The 22,090-nt window shown below is 39.8% G+C and overlaps 1 protein-coding gene and 1 long non-coding RNA gene across 2 annotated transcripts in view; both read right to left on the reverse strand.

Moving 5' to 3' along the window:
- Window positions 1–22,090, reverse strand: part of igsf5a (immunoglobulin superfamily, member 5a) — an 88,791-nt gene that overhangs the window by 31,549 nt on the left and 35,152 nt on the right. The gene's annotated exons all lie outside the window — the stretch shown is intronic.
- On the reverse strand, window positions 356–21,051 carry LOC125291147. The gene is made up of 3 exons (XR_007192938.1): window positions 20,890–21,051; window positions 19,958–20,264; window positions 356–719 (listed from the first exon to the last, which is right to left on the reverse strand). It is a non-coding gene; the product is annotated as an uncharacterized LOC125291147 (long non-coding RNA).

Below are 22,090 nucleotides of genomic sequence, written 5' to 3' on the forward strand. Positions count from 1 at the left end.
ATTATGTGTCTGTATTACATGTATAGAAAAGCTATACATGTAATACAGACAAGCTGATGATGTCTGCTTTTCTGTGTGCTTCTAGTGGAGCTTGTTGCTCTGAGTGTGTGTGCGTCGGAATCTCCTACAGTCTAACTTAACTTAACAACCATGTTGGTCCAGTTTAGATGGCAGTCCTACACCAACACATACTAACACCACTGTTTATCCAGTTTAGATGGCAGTCCAACAAAAACGCATGCCAACACAATGCTAAAAACCATCTTGGCCTAGTTTAGATGGCACTCCTACAATAAAGAGACACTGACACAAGTGTTAGGTTTATAAAACGACTTTATTTGTATGTTCTATTTAGAACTGTCTTAACATGGTTAACAAAACTTCAATTAAATACACACACACACATACATATACATATACACACACACACATACATACATATGCACACACACAATTAGTATACACACACACGCAAACACAATTAAACTATACAAGACATTCAATGCATTTTACAACCATATTGATACCAGATCTGTGGTGTGTGCGTTCCATTACAACTGTATCTAAGCTGACTAATGTTAACTATAAATGGTTTACCTAATTGTTTTAATGCTGTGGCTGATATTCTAGGTAAACATGGTATGGGATCCCATCCGCGCATCTTCCAGTCCTTGTCCTTGACAGAACTTACCCCACAGGACCTTCGTCCTCATGAAGACCTGTGAAGAAAACAGATCATACACACATTTAACTGGGTACCCCACCCCACACACACTCACTTCCACTCAATTTGTTTCACAGATATGGGCCAAACACCACTTTATTTTTTCTCTTCTATGTCCGAGGCTACTCATTCTTACTGTTGTTGACTTATTGACAAACATTTCATTTTAATTTCTAATGTTAGTTGAGCTGGCACATGTGCATAATAATAATAATAAAAAATAATAGCAAGAACTCATTGCCGGTTAATTGTTATCCATGTGTACTTTACATCCCAATCCTATGTCTTGTTTGCATTTTTGTATATTATGTTGATATGTGCCTACATTATTATTTATTATTATTAATTGTTGTCTCTATTGTAGCCTACAGTATGTAGCCGATCTATATTACTCTTTGTTTATGTGTACTGATGCTGTCAAAATATCACGTTCATTTCAATTTATTAATTACAGAAACTAAATGTCTTCAAAAGTTTGTTGAAGGTGGTTACATTTATTTCCATTCCAATAACAATCCTTTTCTTTGTCTTGTTTTCCTACTGTTTAGTTAAATATTTTCTTGAACTGCTCTATTTCTTATCCTGTACTGCCACCTACTGGATAGAAAAGGCAACAGCCCAGTAATTATGTGAATAAAAATCTACAAGAGTATATATTTAATTAGATTATTTGTTTAATCGATTGATAGCCCTAGTGTATACTAGTGCATGTCTATTTGTTGACTGTACATAGAGTTAACACATACCAAAATTAAATTCCTTTTGTACCTAAGTAGGCCTAAATAAAATTCCGATTACCTTAACTATCACACAGTAGGCCAGTGGTTCTCAAACTTTTTCTTTCATTCCCCACTTTGATCAAGGGGCATTTCAGCCCCACCTGTCCCTCATCGCTCTAAAAAAGTGGTAGGTCAAGCTTAAAATTGTCAAATTTATTGAAATAATGACAAGGTCTAAATATATCCTTTTCAACAGAGTTAAAATCAGCTGGTGCTGCAGATATAATAATAAATAAATACATAACACACATATTTCTGTTTTCCAGCAACATATTAGGAAGCAGGCCATTTTACAGCATTGTACAATATATTCAATGAAATACCAACATGCTGCATTAAATGGATCCATAATCCAGTCATACTGAGCACTGCTGGCTGGGAAATATTTTTGAAACTAGATGTACCGCATAGCGGTACAAAATATGACCGCCGCTCAGTCCTGTACATCCGTTCCGCGAAAATAAATCACACTTCAATTTGTCTCCATATTTTACTCCATCCCCCACTCTTGAAACTTTTGTGTATGCTTGTTTGGCATGCCTGAGTGTGTGTGTGCGGCTGCACAGAAAGTAGCCTACTGGTGCTGAAAAGGTGAATAGATTGTAGAATAGCCAAAGAATATGTAGCATTGTTATAAAACCTTTAAAATCTCTAAACAATCACAAGTAGGGCAGTTCATCACAGTTCATCCATTGCAACTGGATTGATGAAAGGTCACTTACACCTGTAGGCTACATTGTATTTGGGAAAAGCAAAAGGTATCAGCATAATGTTATTTATTTATTTATTTATTTATAAACAAAAACATCTTTGTCAGTTCCATGTCTTTTATCAAAAACAAAGGTCATTTTTGGATGGATGGATTTTTTGTGAATGTTTATTCTTCTACATAAGATTTTAGTCATCTTTAGTTCATGTAATACTTTATTGTCAATGCACAAATTAAGTAACAGTAGTCTGAAACGTTATTGTCAATGCACAAATTAAGTAACAGTAGTCTGAAACGTTATTGTTAATGCACAAATTAAGTAACAGTAGTCTGAAACGAAATGCTGTTTTACATCTAACCAGTGGTGCAAATAACTGACATGTCCAAATGGGCCTTGATGAAATGCGTCGCTAGACTGTTCATACACATTTTAACGGGCCAAAGTTGAAGAGCTGTTGTCCGTTATTGTTCGTGCAAATATAGGCTGATTCATGTTCCCTTGCATTGTGTAACTGAGGTCCATGGCTAGTCTGGCTTTCACCAGACCAAGCTCAATCTTTTAAGAAATCAAAAAATAAATAGCGGGCAGATCAGGCTGGGTTCAGCCAGCCTAGTCCATAGGCACCCGATATTGTTTAATTTTCCGATTGAGATATCCACGCTCTGGCTATTCTAAATGCAAAAATGCATCAGGGAGTTGTACTCTGTAACTGTACAGTAACTAACAAACTAGATCCTAATAGAAAGCTGTTAGCTTCCCTAAGCTACAGGTAGGCTTATAAGGTAGGCCTATTTACAACATAAATTGTCAATAGGCTATGCTGGCTTACACAAATAAAATCTCCTTTGAAACCAATGGCTTACGCCTTTACAGTATCAAGCCGGACTTAAACTGCCATATCGGGCTTAAAAGTTGTAATCAAATTCACGCAGCTCCATGAGTCAAGGAAAGTTTAAAATGAAGTAGCCACTTCTAAATGGGACCCACTACACAGTAGCTTAAGGTGTGTTGCTAAAGCAGCCATAATGAAATTAAGGTGTCATTGTTTGGATACTCACACACACATGCTTTTTAATTTCACAGACTACAACTACCAAGCTGGAATCAAAGCACATCGATTCCCCTCTCACACCCTGCACGCACTTAAAACAAAATAAACAGCCGCCTCAGTCTCAACGCATGTATAGGCAAAACTGTATCAGACCGGTGTAACGTTGGTAAATCTTCCATTGCACAGAATGATTTTTGTAGCACGGCAATAAATGACAGTCGAAAGATACAATTACAGTGCTGCTATCAATTTGCTTGGTATAACCGCATTTATAGTTTTCTACAAATGCAATCAATCAAATTGGCCTCCATCACTCAACCAACGCTTAACGGTAACATTACCTAGGTCCTTATTGATATTATAAGATTAACGCATTCTGCAGTAAAAACCAAGCATGTCCGATAAACATCCTCAGATTTATTTCGCTTCAAGAAGAAATGGGAATTACATTTCATGTGAACATCGCCCTATCCTTATTAGACGCCCTCTGCGGTAAACTACAGTTCTGTAGGAAGCGTCCATTGTTTTTCCAACCCACTTCTAACTTCCAACAAAATTACGTCTCACTGCAACGATGCGCCATCTAGTGGACAAACGACTACTTATCGCCAATACTGGAAATGCAGCCATGATGATGATGATGAATATTTAATTTGGCTTTCTTTTAATCCTACTGAATTTGTAATTATGTATCGGCCGTTCTAATACCGATAGTATGTGGGTGCCTGTGTGTGTGTGCATGTGTATATGTGTGCACCGCCATCTACAGGCCAATGAGTGTACAGTCACTAAATGTACACATAACCTAATTTTTTTTAGACCCCCCCATGGATGAAATTCTACGAAACTTGGCATACCCCCAGAGAATGCCAGGTCAATCATACACATAAACTTTGGTGCAGTTCTGAACATCTTAACTGAAGATAGGGGCGATTAAAGCAGAATAATATTGCATTTTCATTTTTTACCGGGGGGGTGCAAATCACAAATGAGTGATTATGGGCCAGGTTGATGTGGGCCCTTGAGACCAACATACCATAAAAAAGATTATTCATCCTCGGTGCCACGGTTCAGGTAGTTATTTAGGAAAAAACTGCTTTTTTTTGTCCAGTCCAGGGGGGTGGCCCCGGGATCTAAACGAATTTTTTCCGTAGAAAAGTCTAGTGGGCTACATACCCACCAAATTTCATGTGCCCCCGTGGTTGTGTCCCGGTATCGCTGACCAAAAATTCAGGAAGTAGATGACGAAAAAAAAAAAAAAAAAAAACTTTGACAATCCCTATATGACCGCTTCGCTAGCGGCAGTCATAATAAACTTTGCAGGGATGTGATGTAGGCCTACTGTTTAATACATGGGATCACAAGAGTGCCTCCCAATCAGACGTTTCAGCGATTTCGCTCAGAAATCCCATACTCAAGTTTTTTTGGTGAATGCAGTAATCTTATTTGCTAGGTGAGGTAGGTGCTTGTCTTTGCCTTGTAACTGACATTTAACTCAAATGTATCGCTAAGATATATCAAATATATCGCTAAGATAGGCCAGCTTCGTCAAGAAATGTTCATGAACGTGCTTGCAGATTCAAACATGCGCTCTTCCTCCAAGAAGTGGCGACTCAGAGCTCAAACACGTGTGACAGCACTTTACCTCGCGAAAGCCACCTTGCCTAGCTGTGAAACAGTACAGCCTTTTGGTCAGCTACCATCTCTTCGCAAAGTGCGGAGAATAGATGCGCTTTTAAGGGCCGGGTTTTGATGAAATTCACCACTCTCACAACAACTTTCAAAATCTCATGTAGGTCGGGACTAACTAAGCTGCCTTGACACGAGCGCTTCCCTGTAAATAACACAGTGCATCCATTGCGCATCGGGTGCTACCTGGGCCCAGGCTACAGATAAAAAATAAATAAAAAAACTCCTGTTTTTCACGTCAGTTCGCGCCCCACCTGGCATGTCTCAACTGTCTACCCAGTAGTGGGTCGCAACCCACAGTTTGAGAAACGCTGCAGTAGGCCAACAGGCCCGCCGAGGCACCCACCAAAACAGATCGAACACTATGTTTCCCGCACTCTGATTTAGAAAAGCATTCTAAATTCTAGAAGCTCGCGACAATAACGTTACTTCACTAAACTGCCACTTACTGAAGTGACTTCTCTGCTGACGACTGTCTGCTTTCACAAAAAGTCCTTGTTGAAGATCTGCTATTTTTAAATATTTATCATAATATCAAATCACCGCTAGAGACCACGGTCACCACCACCGGTAAGTTACGTTACGTTACGTTACATTAGCAGAGAGAGCTAAGCTAGTTAACGTTACCACTAATTCTATGGGAGCTAGACTATGCTAGCTAGCTAATGTCTGAACAGTTAGCTCGGTAGATAACATTATTTACCATCCATTTCCTTATTATATTAAGTTAGGGTGACCAGACGTCCCCGGTTTCCGGGGACAGTCCCCGATTTCGGTGACCTGTCCCCGGCTGGAACTGTCCCCGGAAAAGTCCCCGGTTTTCACTGTGACTGACAGACCCGAAATTGGAATAAAAGAAAGAAAGAAAACAGTGATCAAACGTACAGTGGGCGCGACCCTCTTCGCACAGGCTCAAGCCAGTCAAAGCAAGCGCTCAGCTCAGACCTCCAAGATATTTTAGAATGCCCATATTTCTGGTAGGCTATTTCGATTGGTGAAATAGCAGCTCGGTAGAATCTTTAAAGTGAAACCACTTGTGCTGGGGACTTATTCAACAACAGGGGCGGATCTAGAGATTTTTTCCTGGGGTGGCGAAGGGGTGGCATGAGGTTCCAGGAGGGGGGCCATGGACATTATTCAAAACTTAACATTCTACGGATTTCATTGAATATGTTTTGTCTACATTACATTACACGAGGTGGGAGGCAAATCGGAGATGTAGCTGGCTTTTTGGATGATGTGGGTCTTAATATGTGAATTTCTTTCTCTGTGTAATCACTATACAGTCTGTGTAGTCTGTACTTAAATTATACAGCGTCAAAAAGCAATTCTAGGGGGGTTTGGAGGTATGTTGGAGGTAATATGTAATGTAATTATCTACCACCTCACTAATAAACATGCAAACACACACACTGGTGGACAATAACTAAGTACTGGGTATGGGTATCTAATTCAATTATTTAATTCTTTGGAAGGTTTTTACTTCAACCCCCACTACAATTAAAGGCCAAATATCTTTAGCAGGGATTAGAAACGATTCAAAGAATGAAAATGAAAACCGGAAACGAACACAGTTTTTTGGAAGGACGTAACTGAAAACAGGAGCAAAACCAATTGTTCCGGAGTGAAAACGTCATTTACAATTTTAGATAACCGGTTAATAACGGTATTTATCATTCTGATTAACCTTTGTTTGAATATTATTCAAAACTCCATAGGCTTGGAAAGTCACCTGCCCACACAGTGTTCCCCAGACCCCTTATGAGATGAATTTAGTCCGATGTTATGAATCGGTACCTCCCCTGCATAATTGGCTAGAACTACTAGTTGATGTGTAAAAAGAATATTAATATCCAACACTATCTAACTGCCTTTTCCAAGTATGTAGTCTAAATTACTGAAACAATTTGTGAAATAAGATACCAGAGACACTAGGCAAATATTTATAGGCCTGTCTTGCAGTTGGTAGCACCATACATAGGTTAGGCTATTGCAAGGCTTAAAGCAAGGACATTTTCTGTGCCTTTAAGTTAGGCTATTAAGACCTAATATTATATAGGTATTATAATATTATGATATCAAATAATGTTTTTGCTCAGAACGAACCTAAATGGAAATCGGTCCCCCTCAGTCCCTGATCTTTAGTGCCAAATGTTATGTTTTGCCATTCACAATTTAGGCTACTCACTCACTCACAAAGTGGTGAATAATGAAGTACATGTATACTGTATTAAAGTACCTTTATAAATATCCTATTAAGAAACAACCTCAAACACGAGTGAACAAGTAACATGTTAATTTCTTGAGGACACAAACTCCTGTGCTGGCCTCAGCTTGTTGGTTCATCTACCAGCAAATGATTGAAATCTATCACCCAATGAAACTGGAAGATTTAACTGGAATCTAGACAATTACATCTCATGCACAAAGCTTCATATGTGATGTGCTTTGACATCATCAAACGTCTAGTCTATAGCCTACTCTGAGTAGGGTTTGTTTGAAAATAGTAGGCTACTTTTACTTATTGTGATTGAGTAGAATTTCAGTCATGTAACTGTAGGCCTACTTTACTTGTGTAGATTGATTTACACCATATATGAAAAGAAAGGAAAAAGAAAAACGCAACCGCCACCAGCTTGACGTCGATTCTAGTTTGATTTGACATGTCGACCAAATTTGGATAGTCATAGATGCTGGGAAAGTGGATGCATGACAATTTTGAGAACCCGTGTTGAATTATCACGTGTATTAATGGGTTGACATTGACAGCAGTATTTACAATCAAAGGTTATAAACTAGCGACACACACAAATAGACTTTAAACGTTAAACGTTAAGCTACGCATGAGCATGCCCTTATTATCTGACCTGACCATCATCGAAAAATTCGATTAGACAAAGTCTTGCGGAGGTAAATGACGTAGACTAACAGTGAGGTTGTTGCCGGGTTAACTGATTTATGGACTGACTATGGGTCTGATTATGGACTTGGTGGTGAAACTTACCACTTCGTTGTAGGCCTACAGACAGTTGGCACATAGTTGCATGCACTGTGCAATCTGCTGCCAATGGTGAAATTTTGCGGGGGTCACTGTGCTCAGTGGGCTGATGGTGATGGGTGAAACCATTGTGAGGGGGCGGGGGATTCTAAATCGGCGATTTCTGTTTGAGAGAAGTTTGGTGCGGGTTTCACACCTTCTCACAGTCCAACATGTATGAACATAAAATATACTAAATATAATAAAAAATATTATCTGATTTATATAAATGGGGTGGCAACAGGGGTGGCAAGACTGTGTGCCAGGGGTGGCAGTTGCCACCCTTTGCCACCCCGTATATCCGCGCATGTTCAACAATTCATCACGAACATGCCAGCTGCTCAAAAAGCTGCTTAAAATTGCGGAGTACTCGTCACACAGATAGCATACAGTACATATCATACGCAAATATCACGTGAACGACCGGAATCTAAGCTTTTCAATGATATTAGCGTCAAGTTGCTGTGATAAATGGTTTGCGAGAAAATTAACTATGAACTTATGTAACAACTCTAGCGTAGGCCTACAACAAGCGGTTCCTGAGTAGTCCGGTTTTGAAATTGCAACACATTTCTACAACTCCAACTTTGGGCCAAAATTATAATGTAGGCCTATTACGATTTATGCCAGTAAAACATTTTTGTAAGTTGTTTAGCCAGAGTTACAGGGTTGCCAACTCTCACGCTCTCACGCACATGCAAGAAATATCACGCCAAATCCATTCTTATTTTTATTTTTTTGCAATCTGTTAATTTTTTGTTGATGACTAGATTATAGACCACAGAATTGTTTCTAAATAACAGGAGAGTTTAAGAGATACGTATATGTCTTTACACCAACAGCAGGTATTAGGCTAGGTCTAATATCTGCCTGTAACGTTTACAGCAAAGTTTTCTGTTGATTCGCCTACTTTTTTAATCGCGACACCTTCACAGAACACGTTGCTATTTAGACCTACATGTATGAGGCAGACGGACGCGAAGTGTGGCCGCCCATTCTTCTCTGTTGAACTACTCACAAAGTAGGCTAGCCTAGTCATCACACAGATATCACATTAAATAACCTTTTCTCGTCTTTTATACGGTGCTATAGCCGCTATTTGTTGTGATAAACGGTTCGCGAGAAAATTAACTTTCAAGAAATAATCATATTACTCTACAACTCGGTGCTGATCTCAATTCATATAGGTGGAATATCTCACACACTTTTCGTTCAACTACAAACTGTAAATCAGAATAAACAGCAGAGTTTACCGAACACAAAGGTGTAATGCAATCCCCTGTTCCAGAGTAGGCCTAATCCGGTTTTGAAATAGCAAATTTCATATTGTCTCCAACTTTGAGCTTTAAGTGTCCTAAAACTGAGCTGTGCTTAAATACCTATCTGTAAATATTGAAATCAGAGGATATACAGCTCATAGCTAAGAGTTTGTCTATGTAGCCATAATTTTTATTTTCACAAAATGCTAATCATGCATGTATTTAAGTGTCTTAAAAAAAGTTTGCTTAAATTGGGCAATGCATGATTTCATAACAGGCCAAATAGAAAATAAATGTTAAATATAGCTGCAAGCAGCAATGTGGGGGCCAAGCAGGCAGTTCAGCAGGCCAGATTTGCCATGCAACTCAATGCTGTGGCATCAGGCATATAGAATTAAGCAGTCACAGCAAGTTCCATGCAAAACAACCCAAGATTGGCTGAGTTACAAGGTCAAGTTTCACATCAAAACATAACTGATTTTGTGTGGCTGAACCAGGGCTGAGTGTCGCCGCCCCCTCAACCAGCCAACTCACCGCTGCAATCGGCGTCAACCTCGGCCATCGGCCACCCTGCCCCAACCTTGCACGCACGCATTAAAATTAATTGAATGGAACTCGCTGTATCAGTTTCACATCAAAAATAAAAGATCGATTGAGATATGATCATGCTTGCTGTGATTTCAATGCCCCCATAGAGGTCAAAGGTCACCAAATTATTTGTGCATCATCAGGATGAACCAGACGGTTCTATGGGCTGCCATTGACCTCCATTGCAGAATAATGCAGCAACTACAGGCCAAAATACATTTTTGCCAATTACAGAGCCCCCTAGAGGTCAAAGGTCACCAAATTTATTGAGCGTCCCCCTGATTGGGTCCTGAGTCCATGCACCAATTCTGGCTTTGATAAATGCAAGGGTTGCTGAGATATGAGCTCACTTCCTGTTTGGCGGCTTCGCAGCAAGTTTCGATTGGCTGTTACAGCCGAATGCTACTGTCAAATGTTCCAAAAAGCAATGCACTGATAAGGCATGGTCTGAAGATGGTCTCTGCCAATTTTGGTGAGGATCCGCTGAAATTTGTGACCTGCGAAAACTTGTATGTGTTTTTGATTAAATCCAATATGGCGGCCGAATCAATTACGATGACATCACAAATTGGCTTGGGTCGGCCTAAGGACATTCAACAGTACTACCAGACACCACTAGTGCATTTTAATTCTAAGCAAAACTGCTGCTACAGGCCAAAAGGCATGATTCTTAATTACAGCGCCCCCTAGAGGTCAAAGGTCACCAGATTTATTGAGCGTCCCCCTGATTGGGTCCTGAGTCCATGCACCAATTTTGGCTTTGATAAATGCAAGGGTTGCTGAGATATGAGCTCAATTCCTGTTTGGCGGCTTTGCCGCAAATTTTGATTGGCTGTAACGGGTGAACGGTAATACTTCTGAAGACGAAAAGTGATAACTTTTGTGAGGCTTGGTCTGAAGATGATCTGTGTAAAATTTGGTGGGAATCAGAGAAAGTATGTGACCCCTGATACATTTTAAGTGTTTTTGATGAAATCCAAAATGGCGGAAAATCCATCCTGGCGGAAAATGACGTCATGGGGTGCGTTGAACTCGGCTTGGTCCAAGGATTCCAATCGATACCTGACTTTTGAAAATCGGACCTACGGGTCAAAAGTTACGTGAGTGAACACACTTCCAACTTTGGCCTGTTGGTGGCGCTAGAGGGTTCGAGTTGCCGACATGAAACTTGGTGACATGAATCATGGGACCGTCCCCAATTGACCGATCCCAAGCCCCGCCCCCTTTTACTATGTCACAATGAGGACGTCGGAGGACCTCGGTCAATCTCGGTCAATTTTGAATTTTATAGTGTCCATTCTGTAGCCTACAATATGCTGGTTATGTGAATGTTAATGCTTCTTTTGCGAGTAGCCTAAGTAACTAAATAACTAAAGAGCTCAAAAAGGTTCAATGCCTGGGATACTTGTAGAAGTGACATCCGATATCCTGACCGTGCTAAACGTTGACAGACATAGGCCTAACTTTGCATAACTTTGGATAGGCTGCTACTTTTCAGTAAATAAATCTGAGTGTGTACGAAAATGTTCCCTTTTTTGTGTTCATAACTACATACAAAAACATAACTAAACCTGGTTTCCACTGTTGAAACGACAACATAAGCCTACGCAAAAAATTATACCTGCAGGAACTGAACTCACACTCATACAATTGGAAGTACGCAAGAAATAGGCTACACCTTCAATCGCGTGTGACGCCTTACACACAATAAGAATACTTTCAGCTTTTAGGCATAGGCTACCTTGCCATGTTTAACTTGGGATAGAAGACTGTTCACAGAAATAAGCTAATGACCATTTTTTCAACAAACGGAATAGACTACTGCGATGCATCATTGATGGCTGAACGAGAGATAGCCAAAGTCTTCTAAAGATCAAATCATGTGCCGATTGAAAACCTTGCTGTATAGGCTATGCAGTCTCGAAATCGCCAATATTAGGCCTACTACATTGCCCACATTTAAATTAAATTATAGCATAAGCGGGCACTGATGAAGTCTTGTGCAAGACAAATCACGTCTGCAAACTGCAGATATGTCGTGCGTTGTATGGGTAAACTCGGGTAGATCTAGTGGTTTCTTTTCAATAGCCTACATTTGTATCATGTTTATTTGAACTCTTCCTTCTAAAGCAGCCATTCAAAATAATAAGTAGGCTATCGGCCTACCGAAGCGAAGCTATCTCTCTACCTCCCCAACATGAGCTGCTTAACAGGCTAGCCAGTTAGTTACTCTCCGAAGTTGCGTGGGAACTTGGATCTGCAGCACTTGGACCCGTCTTTAATTAATCCTCGAAATATGGTTAGATTTTGTTATGGACACGTCAACACCATATGTTTGCACAGACCTGTTTATTGAATCAGTCACATCTGCAGCAAATAAGGTAAACTACCTGCTTGTGATAACGTGCTAATTGTTTATCCCCAGTTAACATGCATCCCATTAAGATCCGTAACACCAGATTGGTTTGTCCTCAATTTGTGGTGTTCCACCTCGTTGATAACAGCAGACATTGTGAATGTGTCCTTCCGAATACTGAAGGCCTTTCTGGCCTCTGTTTTTTGAATATATCAATATTACTTGACGCCCAGAAATCTAGCATACACTGTTACACTCTGCTAAATGGTGCTGCGTACCCATGTTGAACACGCGTTCTCGCACACTTTCCTGCAAACTTGTCCGACTTAGCAACAGTAACTATGGGACTGACAATGGGAGGAGGGGCTTGGGATCGGTCAATTAGTGGGCTGCCATTGACTTCCATTGCATATAATAATAATAATAGGAAAACGTAGAAACACATTGAGGTCCTCGCAGCTTCGCTGCTTGGCCCCCAAATATAGCCTAGATATAATATTAAAATTAGATGATATAGGAGTATAGAGTTCGATAAAGTTGGATGGCTCCAGAACTCAGTGGATTATGTCTTAAAGGGACCACACCACTTTTATGACACTAGTGCTGTTCTGTTGACCTTTAGTTTTGTTGCTACTGTGCATGAAGGACAGGCAAATTATGAGTTCTGTCCAACATTGATGGTAGGTTTATAAAAAGTCAGCACATTTTAATCATATCGCAATAATACCAATAACCGTGATCATTTTGGTCACGTTTTTTCATCAAATGTTCATACATCTCTAGTGGCTGGTAAAAAAGTTGAGTGGCTGGTAGATTTTGGAATCCACCAGCCACAATGGTAGGTGGAAAAAAATATTTTATTTCCATCCCTGATACATACCTACACTCATACACACATTCATATTTGTAAGTCTCAATCTGTCCATTTCTGTCCACAAAACTCGCCAGAGGTCATCATTTAAGGGGTTATTTATAAAAAAAAATTCTACCGGGGGGCATGCCCCCGGACCCCCCTAGAATTGCTAAGCTACTACCTTTTTCAGATGGGCAGGGCGGCCCTTTTCATGTCGTGCCCAGGGGCGCAAAGGCTCATAATCCTCCCATGCCACAGGGTAAAAACACTGGTTGTTTCCAAGTGCAATCAATAAATTAATTGTACATTTTGAAGAAACTTTTCCATTCTATTAGTTTTTTTTTTACATAGGCCTAAATCATGGATTATACATAACAAAAGAGTCAGGGGACAGACATTTTTTAAATTAGGTTTAGGGAAAAATTTAACGCACACGCACTATGATCTCACAAAATCTCACTCCAGCCAAACACCCAAAGTTGGCAACCCTGGATTAGGCCTATCCCACCATAATGGTTCTCATATTGCCAGTTTCCAGACAATCACCTACAAATATGAATATAGCCTATATTTCTACTGGCATGCTTCCTAGTGACATTAAGACAAAAATATAAAGGAAACAAAATCATGAGACGTGAGTTATTTTTTCTTGATAAGACTGACAACACATAGGCCCTATTAGGCTACATAAGACAAATATTATCACATCATACATTCTCAGATGGGTAAAGCACAGACTGTCCTGAAAAAAGATGATATGCATTACAATAACCAAGATAACTAGCCAGAATAACTATCTGAACAACACGGCCACTAGGATATAATTTCATGGAGTGCTGAAATGTAGCCAATACTATTTTGAACCATTTTTGAACTGTGAAACTGTGAAGAAAGTATGCTTTGTGGATGGGCAATATCATAACTTATTGCAATATTATAACTATTCCACCTGTGTGTGCATGGTTAAAATTCTGAAGTGGAAGTTTAGGCTATAGCACAAATATTTCCATCCATAGATAAGAATAATGAAGTCTAACCTCTGAATTTCTTTTCAAAGTGCACCAGATTGATGCATTTAAACGTTAAATTATACCAAATTTTCTTACGGGGGAGCATGCCCCCGAACCCCCCTAGGGGTGCCTGTGGACTAGTGCAGCTCTAGTCTAGTGATGCCCCTGGGACAGTGTCCCCGTTTTAAAGGAATTATCCGGAGTAAAATGCACTTTAGATCAATTTACGGATGATTGGGAGTACATACGTTGAGTTGACATCCAAATCATGTCATTCGGATGTGTTTTGAGAAAGTTCGATGTTTTTAGTCAAAACTCGTTAGCGTGGAAGTAAGAAGGGCATATTATTTCGCCGCTACAAAACGCTATTTTTATACCTCTTCTACAGTTCCAAACAACATTACACTTACGTGGTAGTGAGTAGAGGGTCCCTAAAGCCAAACCGAAGTATCCCGAGGTCTTTATGTGGTCGGATAGAGAGTCCAGAATGAATTTCATCAAGCCAGTACCTTTCCGGAAATGTTGCCATCTTTGCTGCCAGCTTTAGGGGAAAGTCCGTAGGAGTCGATTGCCAAGTGTGCTCTGGAAATTTACAATTTCATCGCCTTTTTAAAAAAAAAAAAAAAAAACATAGTCCAGTCCATACAACTTCATTTCAATTTCAAAAGAAATACTGGACTATGTTTTTTTAAACGGCGACGAAATTGTGAATTTCCAGAGCACACTTGGCAATTAAGTTTGCAAAGATTAAGACATTACGTTTTACGCTTCTCAACTGAAAATGTCCCCGGATTTTGTCTCAGAAATCTGGTCACCTTATATTAAGTAGTTAAACAATCTAGTAGCACCACTTTTTCAATGACCGAATCGTGTAAGCCAACAATTTCCCCCATAACGTTAATGAAATAGTTTGAAGCGAAGACCGCAATCGTAACTTAAACATAGGAATGTCACCTATAATCAACCGTCCTGTATTTCCAAACCTCTTACGTGTAATAGTATCGAAACATATAAGGTTCATTCTTCAAATGTTATTTTGAAGTAAAGTTAAAGGGGTGGTTCAGGATTTTGGACATAAGACCTTATTTCCAAGTAAGCAAGTGTGATATTTATCAGTGGAGACCGTTTTCAGCACGTTTCATCCAGTACTTCTAATTGCAGAGTTCGCAGGTGCTAGGCTAGCGCAAGTCAACGGTATGTGCTAGCCTGCCACTAAAGACAGTCTTACCCACTCCAAAGTACAACGTTAACGTTATGCACGCTTCATTCTCCCAAAACAGTGAAGGCAAGAAATCCACACAGTCGTATAACACAATACTGAATTTTGGGATAAAAGTACCAGTCAAGTCAAGATTATATGTGTGCATTTAGGGCTGGGCGATATATCGGCATTACGACTATGACTGATATATTTTTGAAAACGATGTGTAGTTGAGACAATATCGTAATACCGGTATTATGTCAAATAATGGGCCATTTTATCAAAGCCACTTGCTCTTCTGTGTTCAGACCATTCAGATAGCCGCAGCTCTGCTCAACTGCACCCCTGTGTGTGCACGTTCTCTCTCGCAGCACTACAAACTTTCAAACATGACGGACACTGAGTCAGATTTTGTTTACCTTGATCAGAGGTTGGTGCAGATGCCTATTCCGTCGGCACATCAACGGCTAGACCGAGAATTCAAAATTCCACTGGAGCTCCAAGCGGTTTTGTACACGCAGATTTAAGTTACAACACTGTTTACAGCTCTTTGAGTCACGGTAAAATGTAATTTTTGGTACATAGCCTAGCTAATTTAAATACACTGATTAATGCTTGCGTTTAGCGATATACAGTAGCAGATCTAAAGTCCTCAGGGAGACAACCTACACGCTGATTTTATTAAGAGGATATGCACGCGGGGACTCGCGAGCAGTTAGGGGCATCATTTTTTATGATTCCTGAAACCCCATTCAATCGTGCATAGGGATTTTTCTTACGAACCGGAACATGCAAAAATGAACGCATACAAAACGACGGTAGCGTCTATCACACTCTTGATGAGTGACTCAGTTACGTTGTTTAAGTAGCCTAATTGTTTAAAACAATTTTTGTTGTTGATAGCAACGTGTCTAGGCCATCATAGGCTACATTTGCTTGTCATCTAGGCCAGGGGTTACCAAACTTTTCCACGACAAGGCCCCCAAATACCACTAGGTTCTAACCAAGGACCCCCGTGATGTGTTATTAAACCCATCGAGAATACTACGGCAAATGTAAAAATACATTAAGCTAATCCTAATAATTATTTTAGCCACAAACACTTCGTGATGGAGCATACAGTGTGTAAAAATTGTATTTGGGGCTTTCTGCTATATGAGAGCTATCGCTCTACTATAATGCCAAGTCATTATCATGGAAAATATAATGTTCAGATATGCGACACATTATTATAATGGCATTGTATAACAACCCTCATAGTAATAGGTATATGTTAACATTTTCAAATGTATTTATTTGTTGCTTTTATTTATTTTTCCTTCCAACTTGCTGAGGCCCCCCTGGCACCCCCTCGCGGCCCCCCACTTTGAAAACCACTGATCTAGGACCTTCAAACCCTTTACCTTACGGGTAAAAAAAACTGCATTGTGTGACAAAACTGCAGGTTTTTCAATATTTTTGTGCCCAAAATATTGCATTGTGCAGTACAATGTACAGTAGGCTTGCGTTGTCAGTCAGGGTCAACTTTTGGTCTTTTGTTATTTGCACAGCTTTATCAGAGCAACTGTAGCCTATGCTTAGTGTAGGCCTATGTTATTGTTTACACTTTTTTGCAACTGTGTTAGAGCAGTCTGAAATCATTCTAATTAAAGCTGGTTGAGTGAATACGAAACACTTACCTCTTTCTGTTTAAAATATCGATATATATCGTATATCGCCAATAAGCTCCAAAATATATTGGGATATCAGTTTTGGTCCATATCGCCCAGCCCTACTCCTTGTGCAGTTAAATATTTACAAACAGGTATGTGCTGTGTAGCCTACTTTTTTCTTATTTGCACAGCTCTATCTGTATGCCAATTGGTTTATTATATTGGCTTTTAACGGTAGCCTATGTTTTGTGTTACCTTTATTGTAAAGCTGTAGGCCTGTGTTGCCAATCAGGGTCGACCGAATATTGTTATTTGCACAGCCCTAAGAGCAACTGTATGCCTATTGGTATATGTTATTGTTTACACCTTTTTGCACAGCTCTGTTAGAGCAGTCTGAAATGAATATAATTAAAACCGGCTGTGTTGAGTGAATATATGAAGCACTTCGCTCTTTCTGTTTCAAATATCAATATCGTATATCGCCAATCAGCCCCAAAATATCGGGATATCAGTTTTGGTCCATATCGCCCAGCCCTATGTGCATTTATACCTACTGTGAGAGCTCCAGTGGCAGTGATCACAATCAGTACAGTTTTAACGTGTCTCTCACACCACACAATGTAACGACGGGCTCTGGTAACGCAGATAAACAGGAAATCATGAACATCAACATCCGGATGCACACCATTTAGACTGTTTCGTGGGGGAATGTCAAGCTCTTAAACTAGGTTGTCATCAGTGGTGGACAAAGTACACAAATTCTGTGCTTGAGTGAAAGTAGAAATACACATGCCATGGTTTAATGTTACTCCAGTAAAAGTAGAAGACCTCCTTTTACATTTCTACTTGAGTGGAAGTACAAAAGTACTTGCATTCAAATGTACTAGTATCTAAAATGTATTACGACTAACACAGTTGCATTTACTATTGTTGAAATGATTCAGCACAGACATAGGCATTCATTTTTTCATATCTTATCTTAGATTCTTCAAAGTAACCACTTTTTGCTTTGTTGAATGCTTTACACTTTCGGACCAAAGCAAGACGTTCCCTTTTGTGTTTGATAGTGTCAGATTGTCTGTCATCGTATATCATTATATATCTATCTGTCATTGTCTATCATCATTTGCTCAATACCGTCATATGGCTAGTTATGGTAACATTAATGTTGTGAAAAGGGGTCAACAAGGTACAGCAAATAGTGGATATAGCAATAACCTAGCTTAGGCAAGACCATTAGTTAAAGCCTAGCTCACTTAATAGAACATACACATTGAAATACTCAAGTAAAGTACAGTTCCATGAAAAAGTGACTTATGTACAGTAATTGAGTAAATGTACTCAAGTAATGTCCACCACTGGTTCTCATTGTATACTACGACCTATTCCATGAGAAAAAGATGGACAAACATTTCCATAACAATTGGGTTCTATCAAATTATTTAATTATTTCGGATTGGGCCAGAGCCGAACAACATCCACAGGTAAATCTATTAACCCCACTCTTACTCATTACATTAAATTATATTTGAGCTATTGGTGTAGCAGAGTTTCTTCACTTCTCTGTATTGCCCATTTCCGTCCAGCACACAATTTTAGAATTTGGATGTGCATTGCTGTTGAACAAGACGGTAAACTTTGAATAAGTGTACTTATAAATGTCCCAACACTTTTTGTCAATAGGGTTTTGTTTCTCTCTATTTCTTTTTGTGAAAACAAAATAGTAATCTAAGGCTGTTTTTTTGGGTTATATACAGGAGAATAATTTTGCATGGTAAGTATCAAGTGTCAGGTAAGTAAAGTGTCAGGTTAGTATTAGCTCTTCCTTGCTTGCTTGGACCATTCAAGAATGGACAGGTTGCAAAGACAGCAGTATACTCGTCGATGGAAGCTTGCTCAAAGGACTCTGATGACTGTCAACCAACAGCAAAGTGAAGAGATTGAAGAGGAGGAACAAAACAATGGAGCAGGAACAAGACAATAATGATTCTGACTTGGAGGTTACCCCAGAGAAGTTATTGAAGTGGTAGGAGAAATAGAAATCTCTTTGAATGTGGATGGCTTACCACTTTTCAAGAGTAGCAAGACAACAATGTGGCCTGTCCTTTGCTGTATTCACCTACAACCACAAACGGTGTTTCCTGTGGTCCTAACACTAGGCTCCTCTAAACCAAACTCACTTCAGTTCCTGGAGGAAATGGTAGATGATCTTCAGGGCCTACTGAGAGATGGTCTCAACAATGGAGCCATCAAAGTGAAAATTCGCTGTATTGTCTGTGATGCACCTGCTCGAGCTTTTGTCAAACGCATCAAACAATACACAGGTTATCATGGCTGTGACAAGTGTGATCAGAGAGGTGTATGGGAAGGAAGGATGACATTCCCAGAAGTGTATGATCTCAGCCTAAGAACAGATGACAAGTTCCGCCGCCGGATGGAGGACCGCCAACGCAACAAGGACATTCCGCCAACACCACTGATGAGGCTCCCAGAAGACATGGTTGAGCAGTTTCCCATTGATTACATGCACCAAGTGTGCTTAGGAGTCATGAAAAAACTCCTACAAGTATGGATAAAGGGGCCGCAGAGGACACGCATGTCTGCTGGTCAAGTAAATCAGGTAAGCGAGAGGTTGTTGTCATTGAGGAAATCGATGCCCAGCCCTCCCACCTCCTCCAGAATGTAAGTACAAGTCTTCATTGCTGCCACTTCCCTCTCAAACCGTGACCGCTCCAACCTAACCACCTCAAAATCACCCTTGAAGACCCACTTTATCAGATCTGCTGTTGTTGGTGTTAACAAGCTAATTTTTCTTAACTTTGCAGATGAAATCCCCCCCCCAAAAAAGCCCTCCCACTTCCTCCAGAATGTAAGTACAATTCTAGGTTTCAAGGTTCTAGGTCTATATTCAGCTATTAACGACTTCTATTAACTAAAAAAAAAACATTCTACTTGATAGACAACAACGGAAACACAAACGAGAGTGATGACTCGGAGACTCCCGGTAAAGCGTAAACAAAACCCTTAAATGTTCTGCTGTACTCATACCTTCACTGATGGCGTCTCCTTTTTCTTTTGGATCACTAGACAAGCTATCTGAAGACATGTTTTCCGGGGGAAAACAATGTGGGCCGGGAAGCCTGGAGTCTCCAGGGTCTCCAGGGAGTCTAGCGTCACTGACAAATACACTTGTGCAGGGTAAGTGAAATACACACATCGAAATTACAAATAAAAATATTAAGTGTTTAAGTGTTAAAACTGCATTTCACAATCATTCATTTCTTGAAATTCCAGTTACTGGTCTATCTCCACTGGCGGGTCCTTCAAATGGTAAGCACAGCGTTGTGAAATAATCCTGTAAATACAAACAAACAAACAAACAAATATTCCAAAATTCAGTAACATTGAAAATCACTAATATTTCTGTTTTACAACAGGCAATTATACAAACTGTTCTATCACTGTTCCTTTGATCACCTTCCTGTCCTAACTATTGTATTGGTGTCACAAAACAGTGTATTATTATTATTACTTATTATACAGCTCTTCACAATGCAAATAGAACGCTCCATTGACTTGAATGGGATTTCAAGTTCTACCGGTCATTATTTTCATCTTGCTTTGCCCTGAAGTACTTATTTTCCCAATAATAATATACATTATCCTTTACTAATACATCATATAATGTATTAATGTCTCAACATTTGTAACATCAAAGAATTTGCAGTGTGCCCTAGAGTTATTAAAATGTCTGGAATACCTCCTAGCCAATTTCCCCAAAAAAGTGGAGTGTTACTTTAATTGCAAAGTCTTTAATAAGATAGTATCTACATAAAATATCCAGTTCTTTATTTCTTTACAAAATTGTGATACATTCCTTTTTTATCTTTTAGATTTTCAGAGGAAAGTGCTGATGAAATTAGATATAATAATTGAACAGCAACAACAAATTTTAAATTTGACCAAGCAAAACATGCCACCTGTGAACGACACAGACAACGTCCTCGACCATCCCTGCGAGACCCTGGAGGACCTGGAGAGACTGGAAAAGGAGATAGAAGACAGGGCAAAAAAACAAAGAATGGTGACCAATTCCATTTCATGCGCGCACACACACACACACAGACACACACACACACACACACAGGGCTATAGGGGCTGGAAAATATAAAAGGTATATTGTATAAAAGGTATACATTTCTCAAAAGGTATGCATTTTGATGACGCATAGCGCAATATAGTCATCTTCATCATTGTGCCCACAACTGAGCTGATGATGTATAACAGGGCAGTGGCAGCTAACAATGATCTCTCCGTGTCTTTCAGACTATGTACCTGCGCTCACTCGGCGGAGCAAACCTGAATGCTGCCATTAGGCGAATGCTCCGCCGAGTGGGCAACAATGACCTCTGGTCAACTTTCAGCTTCAAGGGAAGGCTTGGCAAGCGCCCTTTCAGTAAGCTAAGGCTATGCGAAGCAATGATTGGTAAGCTGTTGCTTATTGCAATAAATACTTTATTTACTTATTACAAGTAAAGTTGGGTATTGTTTGGATTTTCGGTGTCACACCATATGTACGATGGTGTTAAAACACGGATCTGTTTGACAACTCTAAATCTTTACTATGTGTTTTAGGAGCATGCCAGAAATTATTTAAAATAAAGGCGGACGAAGCAGAAGATGCCATTGGCCAGGCGCTTAAGTTGGCGCCACACAGGAAATTAAAGTGGTAAACAGGGCTTGAAAACGAAATAATTTTTCAAACGTTCCGTTCCGAACGGTTCAGGTAGGCCTATGTTTAACGTTTTCGTTCTTGCATGCGTTCCGCCACCAACATATCGGTCCTGAACCGGTTCCGGCAGTGTTTGGCGGGCCTATCAAGTCTATTTTTGTGGACTTTACCTTAGAATAGACGTACTCATTATTTCCCCTTGATTTAGCCTATACCGTGAAGCTATGCCCAAAAATAATAAATCACAGTATGCATCCAAAAAACATTCAGATGGGCTATCCATCCCATAGCCTACATACTTACTGTAGGCCTAACCTATGCCTATAAATAATTTCTTATCAAAAATATTTCTGGATACGTGCTAAACTCCTTACCTGGTTGTAGCCTAAGTTTTATCCATATGGAGATCTTCAAATGCTTGCGCTATAATTCCAACCCTGTTTATAAAC

This window comes from Alosa alosa, chromosome 2 (assembly GCF_017589495.1).
Source record: "Alosa alosa isolate M-15738 ecotype Scorff River chromosome 2, AALO_Geno_1.1, whole genome shotgun sequence".
Classification (NCBI taxonomy): domain Eukaryota; kingdom Metazoa; phylum Chordata; class Actinopteri; order Clupeiformes; family Clupeidae; genus Alosa; species Alosa alosa.